Source organism: Mustelus asterias, chromosome 14, assembly GCF_964213995.1.
Source record: "Mustelus asterias chromosome 14, sMusAst1.hap1.1, whole genome shotgun sequence".
Lineage (NCBI taxonomy): Eukaryota > Metazoa > Chordata > Chondrichthyes > Carcharhiniformes > Triakidae > Mustelus > Mustelus asterias.
The window spans coordinates 28,665,843-28,679,366 of NC_135814.1; positions in this window are offsets into that span (position 1 = coordinate 28,665,843).

Here is a 13,524-nt window from a genome sequence, read left to right on the forward strand (position 1 = left end):
AAGTTTCACTCTGATTAAATCTATTCCAGGCAAAAAGCTGGTTTTGGAGTCTTCCTTCAGCAACTGGTTATCAGGGGTACAACAAATATTTTATCCTAATATTTAGAAGTGGAATTACAGACATAGGAATTACAATTTTCTGTCAGGCAAAAATGGCTGAAAACTCACCAAAATTCCATCACAGCTGACTTTTAAAATTCACCATAAAATCGATAAATTAATATTTCCCTTCAACTGTGACTGCCCCTTTGACATGATAGGAACAATGGACACCTCAGAAGGTGGCACGGTGGCATAGTCATTAGCACTGCTGCCTCACAGCGCCAGGGGCCCGGTTCAATTCCCGGCTTGGGTGACTGTATATGGAGTTTGTACATTCTCCCTGTGTCTGCCTGGGTGCTCCAGTTTCCTCCCACAGTTCAAAGATATGCGGGTTAGGTTGATTGGCCATGCTAAATTGCTCCTTAGTGTCAGGGGAATCAGCAGGGTTAATAAGTGGGGTAATGGGGATGGGACCTGGGAGGATTTGTGATTGGTGCAGGCTCGATGGGCCAAACGGCCTCTTTCTGCGCTGTAGGGATTCTATGATTCTATGAAGAGGGATCTCTTGGGGTTTTAGGTTGCGCTGAAGCAGAGTACAGACACGATACATGGAAAATGAGCATTCTGATAACAGCAGCAAACAGCTTTTTGTGAACAAGGAAGTCTACATACAGACTAAATAATTGTGACAAGCATGCTTAGAATTCTTTGACATCTCAGCTGTCTTCCTGCTCCCCAGTGCATGGAATGATGTGGCAAAGGAACACTGAGAACTGCTGTTCTCTTCCTGAACATCCAATAATATGCCCAGATGTGTGATTGAATGAGATACGACAGGGAGATTGGTCAGAGAGTGAACTTTGGATGCTGGCCCATCACCCAGATTGTTCAGACATTGTGCAGAGGAGGAACAGCCCTACAATTTGATATAGTATCCACTTGTATGTATGTTCTAATTCATAATTATCTGGTTCATATGAAACCCATTTGCAGTGAATGTAAACTATTTCACTAAAAGACAACAATGAAGACTTGGAAAAATGACATTATTGTTGGTATCTAATAGCAACTTTGGTCATAGAATCCTACAGTGCAGAAAGAGGCCATTCGGCCCATCAAGTCTGCACCAACCACAATCCCATTGAGGCCCTATCCACATATCCCTACATATTTACCCACTAACCCATGCATCCCGGGAAACTAAGGGGCAATTTAGAATGGCCAATCAACCTAGCCCACACATCTTTGGACTGTGGGAGGAAACCGGAGCATCCCCATGCAGACACAGAGAGAATGTGCAAACTCCACACAGACAGCGACCCGAGTCGGGATTCGAACCCAGGTCCCTGGAGCTGTGAAGCAGCAGTGCTAACCACTGTGCTACCGTGCCGCCCAATTTGGATATGCCTCTGTCCAGAATGACCCTGTAGGGATAAGTTCCGATTCACATTTTCAGTGATGCTCCATGCTGGAAGCAGAATGTTTAGCAACAACTAAATTCTTCAGTGAAAACTCTCCATTCGGAGGTTGGAAGTAGAATCAGGCAGCCCATTTTTCCCGCTTGCAGGTGGTTGGGTTGGAGCTGAAAAAGAAAAAGGAAGAAGAACCAACAGGTAAAGAACATGGGGGAAAGAAAGCAATTGAAATGCAAGTTCATGGATGACTGAGAGATAAACAATGATGAAAAAGCTATGATGAACTTAGGTGACCTGTTACTGTGGTAAGCTTGATCTTGTCAAACAATGGTTAGCTGGGGGAGGGATGGACAGAGCAAGGTATTATTTCTGCACCATGAGCACAGATCATCAGACGGAACATGGAAAACAAAAGGTTCAAAGGGAAAATATTGCAGTGTGGCCCATCTGGGTCAGCTGTTCTCTTCAGTTTATTTAGGCTTATATCCCTTACGGCAAGGCATTTTGTATCTTAAAACCTGACTGAAATGAGACTATGTCTGGTGAGATTGGTGGAAGAATCATTTGCACAATGAAAATGTTATTAATTACAGATATAATATCTTAAGGTCACAAAGTTTTCAACTTGGTGGAACCATAAAAAAACCCCAACCTTACTGTCGCTGTTGTAATCCAATGAGAAAAGGACAGCTGATCCCAGTTACATCAAACTATAATATTGTTTGACCGACCCCAGCTCAAACTGTGTGTTTTATTACACTTTAGTTCTCCTGCTGACTCTAGCCATTGTATTCCTTACATCCTCCTCCAACCCTCAGGCTCCAGTGTACGTGGTGCATGACTGACTCCATGGAAACTGTGCAGGAATGGTTGGCTTTAACTGTCATCAAAATTTGGCAATTACCATCAGCAACATCAACAGGCAAACACTTGATACATTTGAACAATATCCCTCTGTTATTTCCACAGAATAGATAACCCATTTAAATAGAGGACAGGGGAAAGGCATCTGAATATGTTGAACATTCATCACTCACAGTAATTTTAAGGAACTTACCATTATTCCATACCAAGCCCTTAGACAACTGTTTAACAGCATTTTAATTGTATGTCGACATAGATTTGCTGTTCTTTTGTAGATGAGCTACCTCTAAACAATATAAAATATGTTAATACTGCAGGAATTCCTCAGGGTATTGTCTTTGGCCCAACCATCTTCGGCTGCTTCATCAATTACCTTTCTTCCATCACAAGGTCAGAAGTGGGAATGTTCGCTGATGATTGCACAATGCTCAGCACAATTCGTGACTCCTCAGATTACTGTGTCCATATCTTCTTCTTCTCAGGCAGTCCTTTGGAGTCGAGGATGCCTTGCTTCCCACTCAAAATAAATTCTCAGGTGACGGGAGGTATCCAAAGCTTGATCTACAGTCTCTGTCACAGGTGGGGCAGACGATGATGGAGGAGCGGGTAGGTGGGGTGCCCGGGTTGCCACGTACTCCTCTCGCTGCTGACGTTCAGCTTCAGCTTGTTCTCAGAGATTAAACTCAAAGTGTTCAGCTCCTTCCCGAATGCTTTTCCTCCACTTCAACTCGGGGAATTCCCAGGTGTCAGTGGGAATGTTACACTTTTTCAAGGAGCCTTTGAGGGTCTCCTTGAAGCAGTTCCTCAGACGTCCGGGCTCCCTTGCTGTATCGAAGATCCGAGTAGAGCACTTGTTTCTGGAGTTTCGTGCCAGGCATGCAGATGATATATCCCACCCAGCGGAGTTGATGAAGTGTGATCAATTCACAATCAGTGAATCTATTTAAGAAAGAAATAGATTAAACCTTATCCTAGTGGAAAAATACCCAGCATGAATTAATGTTTTATCAGATGAAGTGAGACAGGAATGAAGGGGTAATATTACAAAGGTGGAAAAGGACAGTCTCAGTAAAGGCATGAACACAAGATTGGAAGCTCATCCTATAATCAAATAGGACACCATGGTTGTGAGCAGACAGGCTGAATCAAATGGAATTACATAGAAACATAGAAAATAGGAGGAAGAGTCAGCCATTTGGCCCATCGAGCCTGCTTTGACATTCAATGCGATAATGGCTGATCCTCTATTTCAACATCATACTCCCACTCTCTCCCCACACACCTTGACATCTGTTGTGTCTAGATATGAAAGGCATAGATAGGGTGAACGGTGGGAAGCTTTTCCCCAGGTCGGTGGTGACGTTCACGAGGGGTCATAGGTTCAAGGTGAAGGGGGGGAGGTTTAACACAGATATCAGAAGGACATATTTTACACAGAGGGTGGTGGGGGCCTGGAATGCGCTGCCGGGCAAGGTGGTGGAGGCGGACACACTGGGAACGTTTAAGACTTATCTAGATAGCCATATGAACGGAGTGGGAATGGAGGGATACAAAAGAATGGTCTAGTTTGGACCAGGGAGCGGCACGGGCTTGGAGGGCCGAAGGGCCTGTTCCTGTGCTGTATTGTTCTTCGTTTGTTCTTTGTTTGTTCTTTGTTTATATCTATTTCTTTCTTAAATACATTCACTGATTTGGCCTTCACAAGTTTGTGTTGCAGAGGATTCCAATAGTTCACGATCTTCTGAATGAAGAAATTTCTCCGCAACTCACCCCTCGTCCTGAGACTGTGACCCCCTTGTTCTAGACCTCTCAGACAAAGAAAACAACATCTCTGTACCCAGTCGATCCAACTCTGTCAGAACCCAGACTTTCCTGTCGCTTGACATTTTAACACACCACCCTGCTGGTGGCAGCACGCTGGCACAGTGGTTAACACTGCAGCCTCACAGCGGCAGGGACTCACATTCGATTTCCGGCTTGGGTCACTGTCTGTGCAGAGTCTGCACATTCTCCCCGTGTCCGCATGGGTTTCCTCCAGGTCTCAGGTTTCCTCCCACAGTCCAAAAGACATGCTGGTTAGGTGCATTGGCCACGCTAAATTCTCCCTCTGTGTACCTGAACAGGTGTCGGAGTGTGGCGACTAAGGGATTTTTCACAGTAACTTCATTGCAGTATTAATGCAAGCCTACTTGTGACAATAATAAATAAACTTTAAACTTTGCTCTCCTGTCCACATGCCCATCCTTGGCCTTTTGCAATGTTCAAGTGAAGCCCAACGAAAACTGGAGGAACAGCATCTCATCTTCCGACTGTACACTTTACAGGCTTCCAGACTGAACACCCAGGCCCAACTGCCACATTCTTCAGGTTGTCCCGAACAATTGGTACTTTTGTTCTGCCATTCACACATTCCAATCACTTAATGGAAAGTTTAAGCACCTTTCTCAGCCTTTATCATCACCATTTACATTCCCTTTGTTCAATTACGGCTCCCCCCACTCCCCCTAATCCTCATAAGATAAATCTTGTCTGGCTTTCTTTACCTTCAGCTCTGACGAATGGTCATCGTGACTCAAAACTTTGACTCTATTCTCTCTCCACAGATGCTATCAGACCTGCTGAGTTTTTCCAGCATTTTCTGTTTTTGTTTCAAATGCCGCAGTATGTTGCCTTTATCTGTCAAAATTGTGTACATTTCAATGAAATCCCCTCTCATTCTTCTAAACTCCAGTGAATACAGACCTATTAGCCCAATCGCTCTTCTTACTACAATCCTTCCATCCCAGGAATCAGTCTGGTGAACCTACTCCGCACTCTCTCTATCATATGTAAACATACAAAATAATCTACCGTTATTCATTAACAGTCTTGTGCAGTCACAACCGATATGAAAGCTTCAAACATCTCTATGCACATTCAAATATCTTCAAGAAAGATACATCTGATCTTGTATACAACAATAAACATGTAAATAGATGCTTTAGGGCTGAATCACATCTTGCGCTCAAAGAATATTAATAAATCATTGAACTTTACTCCTGCAATTTATGACGATATCTCAACCTTTCAATGTGTTACTGCCTCAAAACACATCTCAATGATTCAACCAAGTAAAAATTATTTGACATTTCAAGGGTACTTGTATGAGAAGTGTCCATAGCAACAGTGAATCTTAATAGGAAAATAGACTAAAAGGTCGAACAAACTATTGATTATAAAATGTTGAATGACACACAAGGCAATACATGTATTATTTAAGACATCAATACAGGAATTTTATGAAGATTACAAATTGTGGTGTGTGAATGTTTGCGAACAATGCAAAATACAACTTGATGTTTTTCCGTTCCCCGGTTTTTGTGCCTTGTCTCCTCTCCTCTTATGGAATCCTGACTCAAGCTGGGGCACAGTTCTGCAATTTATGTAACTGCTCAGACAAGCGAAACATTTGTGGAAGTCAGTGGGTCATAGAGTCATAGAGCAATATAATGCGAAAACAGGTCCTTCGACCCAACTGGTCTATGCCGACCATGGTACCAAAGAACAAAGAACAATACAGCACAGGAACAGGCCCTTCGGCCCTCCAAGCCTGCGCCGCTCATGTGCCCAATTAGACCATTCGTTTGTATCTCTCTATTCCCAGTCTGTTCATGTGGCTATCTAGATAAGTCTTAAACGATCCCAGCGTGTCAGCCTCAATGACCTTGCTTGGCAGTGCATTCCAGGCCCCCACCACCCTCTGTGTAAAATACTTCCCCCTGCCATCTGTGTGGAACCTTGCCCGCCTCACCTTGAACCTGTGACCCCTTGTGTTCGTCACCTCCGACCTGGGAAAAAGCTTCCCACTGTTCACCCTATCTATGCCCTTCATAATTTTATACACCTCTATTAAGTCGCCCCTCATCCTCCGTCTTTCCAGGGAGAACATCCCCAGTTTACTCAATCTCTCCTCATACCCTCCCAGCCCGTCCCCATTGCCCGCGTTTGGTCCATATCCCTCTAATCCTTTCTCATCCATGTACTTATCCAAATGCTTTTTAAATGTTGCTATTGGGGGTAGGAAGTTTATATACGGGTACAAGTACTTTCTTATCGGGGCCACTTGATAGTTATGTAAAACAGGAACATAAACTCAGCTTTCCTCTTCCCATCTCAGGAACCACCAAAAACATTTGTGGCCCTACTATGCTGTGGTAGGGATCAACAGCAAGCAACCTGCTGATTACTACCCATCCTCCTCAATCAGCTATGAATTGGTACTTTTCCACATTGAACACCACTTGGGAGCAGCACTATGGGTAGCAAGGACACTTGGAGAAACCTCAATGTCCATCACCAAGAGGGGCTTGGCAGCATCATTATTGACTAAACTGGCTGAATCTTATGGACAGTAAGAAGTCTCACAACACCAGGTTAAAGTCCAACAGGTTTATTTGGTAGCAAATACCATAAGCTTTCGGAGCGTGCTGCTCCTTCGTCAGATGGAGTGGTTATCTGCTCTCCAACAGTGCACAGACACAGAAATCAAGTTACAGAATACTAATTGGAATGCAAATCTATACAGCCAGCCAGGTCTTAAAAGGTACAGATAATGTGGTTGGAGGGAACATTAAACACAGGTTAAAGAGATGTGTATTGTCTCCAGACAGAACAGCTGGTGAGATTATGCAAGACCAGGGGCAAGCTGTGGGGGTTACTGATAATGTGACATAAATCCAACATCCCGGTTTAGGCCGTCCTCATGTGTGCGGAACTTGGCTATCAGTTTCAGTATCAGTATCAGTTTCATGGTACATTGGGGAAACCATGCAGACGCTATGACAACGGATGAATGAACACCGCTCGACAATCACCAGGCAAGACTGTTCTCTTCCTGTGGGGGAGCACTTCAGCAGTCACGGGCATTCAGCCTTGGATCTTCAGGTAAGCGTTCTCCAAGGCGGCCTTCACGACACACGACAGCGCAGAGTCGCTGAGCAGAAACTGATAGCCAAGTTCCGCACACATGAGGACGGCCTAAACCGGGATGTTGGATTTATGTCACATTATCAGTAACCCCCACAGCTTGCCCCTGGTCTTGCATAATCTCACCAGCTGTTCTGTCTGGAGACAATACACATCTCTTTAACCTGTGTTTAATGTTCCCTCCAACCACATTATCTGTACCTTTTAAGACCTGGCTGGCTGTAGAGATTTGCATTCTAATTAGTATTCTGTAACTTGATTTCTGTGTCTGTGCACTGTTGGAGAACAGATAACCGCTCCATCTGACGAAGGAGCAGCACGCTCCGAAAGCTTATGGTATTTGCTACCAAATAAACCTGTTGGACTTTAACCTGGTGTTGTGAGACTTCTTACTGTGCTTACCCCAGTCCAACGCCGGCATCTCCACATCATGAATCTTATGGGACATGGCTACCAGATCATAAGTCATAGAATCGCAACAATATAGCAGAAGGCCGACCAGCCCATCAACCCTGCACTGACAACAATCCCACCTAAGCCCTACCCCCGTAATCCCTGCTAATACCCCTGATCTTAAGGGGCAATTTAACATGGCCAACATAACCCGCACACATCTTTGGAGTGTGGGAAGAAACCTCATGATCTGCAGTAGGTAGTGAGGGAAAACAAGAGGGAAAGACCTTCCTGACATTTTCCTCACCTATCTATATGTTACAGATATGTCTGTTCATTGGTAGGAGTGACTGCACATGTAGTACTTATAGAGATAAAGTTATATTTTCACAATGAGAACATCATCCATCATGTTCTGTGGCATTATCACCATGCATATGAACTGTAGCTGCTCAAGAATGTGGATCATCACCACCTTCTCAAGGGCAATTAGACTTGGACAATTAATGCCAGTCTTGCTCACATCGCCTGAATGAATGGAATAACAGTTAACGCAAATGTGAAATGATGACTGTGGGCTCCATTAACAACTGTTCAGGGTTGCTCAGGCATACAGTTCAGAAATAAAATCATTTTAATAATTTATATAATTATTTTCTAAATACAGAGACAAAGTATGATATCTATCATCATTGGAGCCATCAAATGTAGGGGCAGATGTTGAAGGGAGGCAAGATGTAACAGTAAAATGTTGCCACTATTTTCTTCTGTAGATTGTTTCTGAAACAGGAAACCTCACTATTTGAAAGTGCTCTGAGCCTGCAAAGACAAAAGCAGGCAAAATATTTGATAGGTTTTAAGGTGGTGTCAAGAGGTTTTGGGAATGGTAAAGAGCACTATGAGATGTCAATCAGCACAAAAATAAATCCAGGTAAGACTCACAACATAATCTTGAATGAAAATAATTGAGTGAGGAACAATTTTGAATGCTATCTGCGATGTTGTTATAATTTAACATTCAGTATGTGTGGTATGATATGGGAAGTATGGACTGAATTAAAGGATTCACGGCCTATATTATTTGAGCTATAAGCAGATCAGTTGATTCATAAGCAGGATTTTCAAACTTTGCATGCATGTTTTTATATCATAGACAGCATACTAAAACATTACAAAGGTTCAGTTTCCCCCTCAGTATAGAGTTAAATGCTGTTGTTTGTACTATTAGATATAGTGTTCCTAGCCTCGAACTATGGTTGTGCAATAGTTTGTGCTGCATCAAAGATTGTAAATTAACATTACCAAAGCCAAAAAGAGAAAAACAATTAATGGAGAAGCAAATATTGGAAAATTTCCAATACAATTGTTTTCTTCTCTTTCTCTAATAGATTGTACTCACTGAAATGCAGCAGTCTCAGTTGTACACAATTCCTTCCATTCTTTGTTGTTATATAATCATCCTCTATAGAGAGGCTTCGGTGTGATTTGGACAGGCTGAGTGTGTGGGCATATGCATGGCAGATGCAGTAAAATGTGGATAAATGTGAGGTTATCCACTTTGGTAGCAATAATAGGAAGGCAGATTATTACTTGAATGGGTGTAAATTGAGAGAGGTGGATACTCAACGAGACCTTGGAGTCCTTGTGCATTAGTCGCTGAAAGTAAGCGTACAGGTACAGCAGGCAGCAAAGAAGGCAAATGGTATGTTGGCCTTCATAGCGAGAGGGTTTGAGTATAAGGATAGGGAAGTCTTGTTGCAATTGTATAGGGTTTTGGTAGTATTTGGTAGTACACCTGAAGTATTGTGTGCAGTTTTGGTGTCCTTATCTGAGGAAGGATGTCCTTGCTATAGAGGGGGTGCAGCGAAGGTTTACCAGACTGATTCCTGGGCTGGCAGGTCTGTCATATGAGGAGAGACTAAATCGGTTAGGATTATATTCACTGCAGTTTAGAAAAGTGAGAGGGTTCTCATAGAAACTTATAAAATCCTAACAGGTTTAGACAGGGTAGATTCAGAAAGAATGTTCCCAATGGGTGGGGGAGTCCAGAACTAGGGGTCATAGTTTGAGGATAACGAGTAAGCCTTTTGGAACTGAGGTGAGGAGATATTTCTTCACCCAGAGGGTGGTGAATGTGCGGAATTCATTATGACAGCAAGTAGTTGAGGTCAAAATGTTGTCCCATTTCAAGAAGAAATTAGGTATAGTTCTTGGATCTAAAGGGATCAAGTGATGTGGGGAGAAGGGGGGATCAGGATATTGAATTCGATGATCAGCCATGATCATGATGAATGGTGGAGCAGGCTCGAAGCATCGAATGGCCTACTCCTTCTTCTCGTTTCTATGTTTCTATGTTTCCTCCACTTAGGTTGATTGGCCATGTGAAATTACCCCTTAATGTCTCAAAATGTGTAGGTTAGGGGGATTAGCAGGATAAATATGTGGGGTTACAGGGATAGGGCCTGGATAAAGTGCTCCGTTGGAGATTCGGTGCAGACTCGATGGGTCAAATGGGCTCCTTCTGCACTGTAGGGATTCTATGATTAATTGTAGGCTACTGAGGAGGAGAAAATGTAAATATTCTGAGCACTGCCGGGAAGGAGGTGCATTATGACTGATTTGGAGATTTGACATGGTTTTAAACCGAAAGCTTTGCCCTTTGTTTACTATAATGCATAGGAAAGTCAATTACACAAAATCCTGATCATATATTTTGTAATTAAGAGCACTTCATGTTAGAAAATATGAATGATGTCTTAAAACAAAATTTAATTTTCTGACAATGCTATTTTAGTTTTTTTTTTAAAAAGAGCAACACTTAAGGAATAAGTACCATTAGCAAATTGTCCTTTAACTTTTAAAAAACAGGGTCAGAACTGTTTCAGATTAATTGTTTGATAAGCACTTAGTTATAGTATTTCTAAAGGGATGTTAAATTGCTCAGCTTTCAATGGTGCTTTCCCCGACATATTAAAAAGAGATCACTTTTAATAAGTAATGTTTTCTGATTCATACTACAAACGTCAGCCTTCCAGAAGGTGATAGATTGAGTGGAATTTTTTTTCACATGCTTTGAAAGAAACTGTACAGGCATATAAACCAGACTAACAGTTGCAGTCACTCCTCAGTGGGAGGCTTAATTGTGGAACTGTCCAATATATTTTTTGTCAATTTCCCAGCATTAATAAAATCATATTTCATGTGGACTTAGCACAGTCAGTATGTCAAAAATACAAGTGGCCTGGTTACTAACTGTCACCTGAGAATGGAGGAGAATATATGGGATCATTCAGGAGGCAGCTGATTCTCAGCGTGGAAGATGACACTAACCTTAATCAAATAATGGGATCTTTTGACTTTACTTTGCAACTTCCAATGTTTTGCAATTTTGTCAATTTTGCTATGTCTCATTGACAAAATATAACATTAAAGCATACCCCACTTATTTAGACTAATGATGTTCAAACAGGAGGAACAATAAGCTATGATGTACATCCATCATAAGTGCGCATTGCTGGACCATAAAACTGAATGAGTACTTATCTTGCAATTCATGGCAGTTTGATCATGGGAGTCGCAACTTCTCAACCAAATCTTGCAGTTTTTCTGTTGCTGGCAGTTACTCAGGGAATTGGGTCTGATCAGGTAGCTGACTCTTTCGACCTGGTTACAAAGTTCATCTCTGCAAAGCCCTGGATCTTCCCCTATGTTTTCTTTTCCAGGAGCTCAGTATCCACAGGGAAAGAGGCTGAGGTATGGAAGGCCGCAGTTCATCTCAATGAATCAGAGTTTGCTGAAGACCGAGAGCCTTGGGAGGCCCCAGATGGTACGGAAGCACAGCAAGGTCACGGTGCAGAAAGAGGCCATTCAGCCCATCGTGGGTCTGCACTATCCAAAAAAACAGAAAAAAAGGAACGAGCCGCTTATTTTAATCCCATTTTCCAGCACCTGGTTAGTGGCCTTGACAGCCTATCTCTCTTTCCCTGTCCCACTCGCTGTTGACTCTGGCACCACAGAGGCTAGAGAGAATTGACTTCAATTTTTGAGATAAGTTTCAAATTCCCATCTACTCTCTCCATTATTCTGACCCCAATCTTCTTACTGTTTTTTTCACTTCATCATTGGTGTCCCCTCATTTAGCTATTAACATCTTACTCTATGGTTCAGTTCTCTTTGCTTTAAAAACACCCTTAAAACTCTTCTCTTTTACTGTGCCTTTCCTCTCCCAAATTAGCATTTATTTTAAAATTTCCCCTCCTGCTCAGCATATTGCACTCTTCAACCTAAAACTTATTGATGTGCATCACTGTGTTATGAGTACTTAGATTTGGAAGTTCATAGAATCCCTACAGTGCAGAAGGAGGTAACCGGCACCAACCCCCTGACAGAGCACCCCATCCTGGCCCACCCCCCCGCCCTATCCCCCAACCCCACACACTCAGTTCCCAATCCCTTAACCTACACATCCTGCTACACTAGGGGGTTAATTAGCATGGCCAATCCACCTAACCTGCACACCTTAGGACTGTGAGAGGAAACTGGAGCACCCGGAGGAAAGTGGCACAGTGGTTGGCACTGCTAACCAGGGACCAGGGTTCGATTCCCGGCTTGGGTCATTGTCTGTGCGGAATCCGCATGTTCTCCCCGTGTCTGTGTGGGTTTCCTCTGGGCGCACCAGTCTCCTCCCACAGTCTGAAAGACATGCTGGTTAGGTGCATTGAACATGCTGAATTCTCCTTCAGTCTACCCGAACAGGTACTGCAGTGCGGCGACTAGGGGATCTTCACAGTAATTTCATTGCCGTGTAAGCCTACTTGTGACACTAATAAATAAATGCACACAGACACAGGGAGAATGTGCAAACTCCACACAGACAGTCACCCAAGGCCAGAATTGAACCTGGCTCCCTGGCACTGTGAGGCAGCAGTGCTAACCACTGTGCCACCATGTCACCCAAATTGTTTCTTATTAGGAATAAAAAAACAGCACAGCTGTACTGTTCACTCAATATCATCCAAGATCACGTCCATTTGTTAAATTATTTCAATAAATTTTAAATGAAAGTACTGATTGAAACTGACAGTTGAAATATTTACATTTTATGGATGGGAAGTGTATATTACAAGGTACCACAAATGTGGAAAACAGGCTGGATGAACCTGAGGGTCTTTGCCTGTTTGTTATTATTCATATTATTTTGTTATCTGCCACTATCATATTTTTGAATAACTTAAAGTTCGTGGTAATAATTGTTGGTCCAATGTAGAAAATCTATTTTTAATGCATTATTCCATTAAGCTGTGTTAGGTTCCATACTGTAAGGGAAGTAACTGTTGGTAGTGAATGTGTTGGAAGGGTGGATCTTTCGATAATAAGTGGAGGATGATCTATTTTTAAAAGCTTTTTATAAAGCATTTTCTTCAGTTGCAGTGCAGGTAATATAATTTCTGTAAGGTGCTCTGACACATTTGAGCTTAAATCAGACACTAATGCGGCTCCTCCGTATCGGATTACGTTTGAACAAATCTGAAATTCAAAATTTTTTACATCTGTTTCTCAGTGAATTTTTGAGTTGGAATTGGTAGGTGATGGCCTCGTGGTATTATCACTGGACTATTAATCCAGAAACTCAGCTAATGCTCTGGGGACCTGGGTTCGAATCCCACCACGGCAGATGGTGGAATTTGAATTCAATAAAAACGATTCTGGAATTAAGAATCTGCTGATGACCATGAAACCATTGTCGATTGTTGGAATCATGAATGTCCTTTAGGGAAGGAAATCTGCCGTCCTTACCTGGTCTGGCCTACATGTGAGTCCAGAGTCACAGCAATGTGGTTGACTC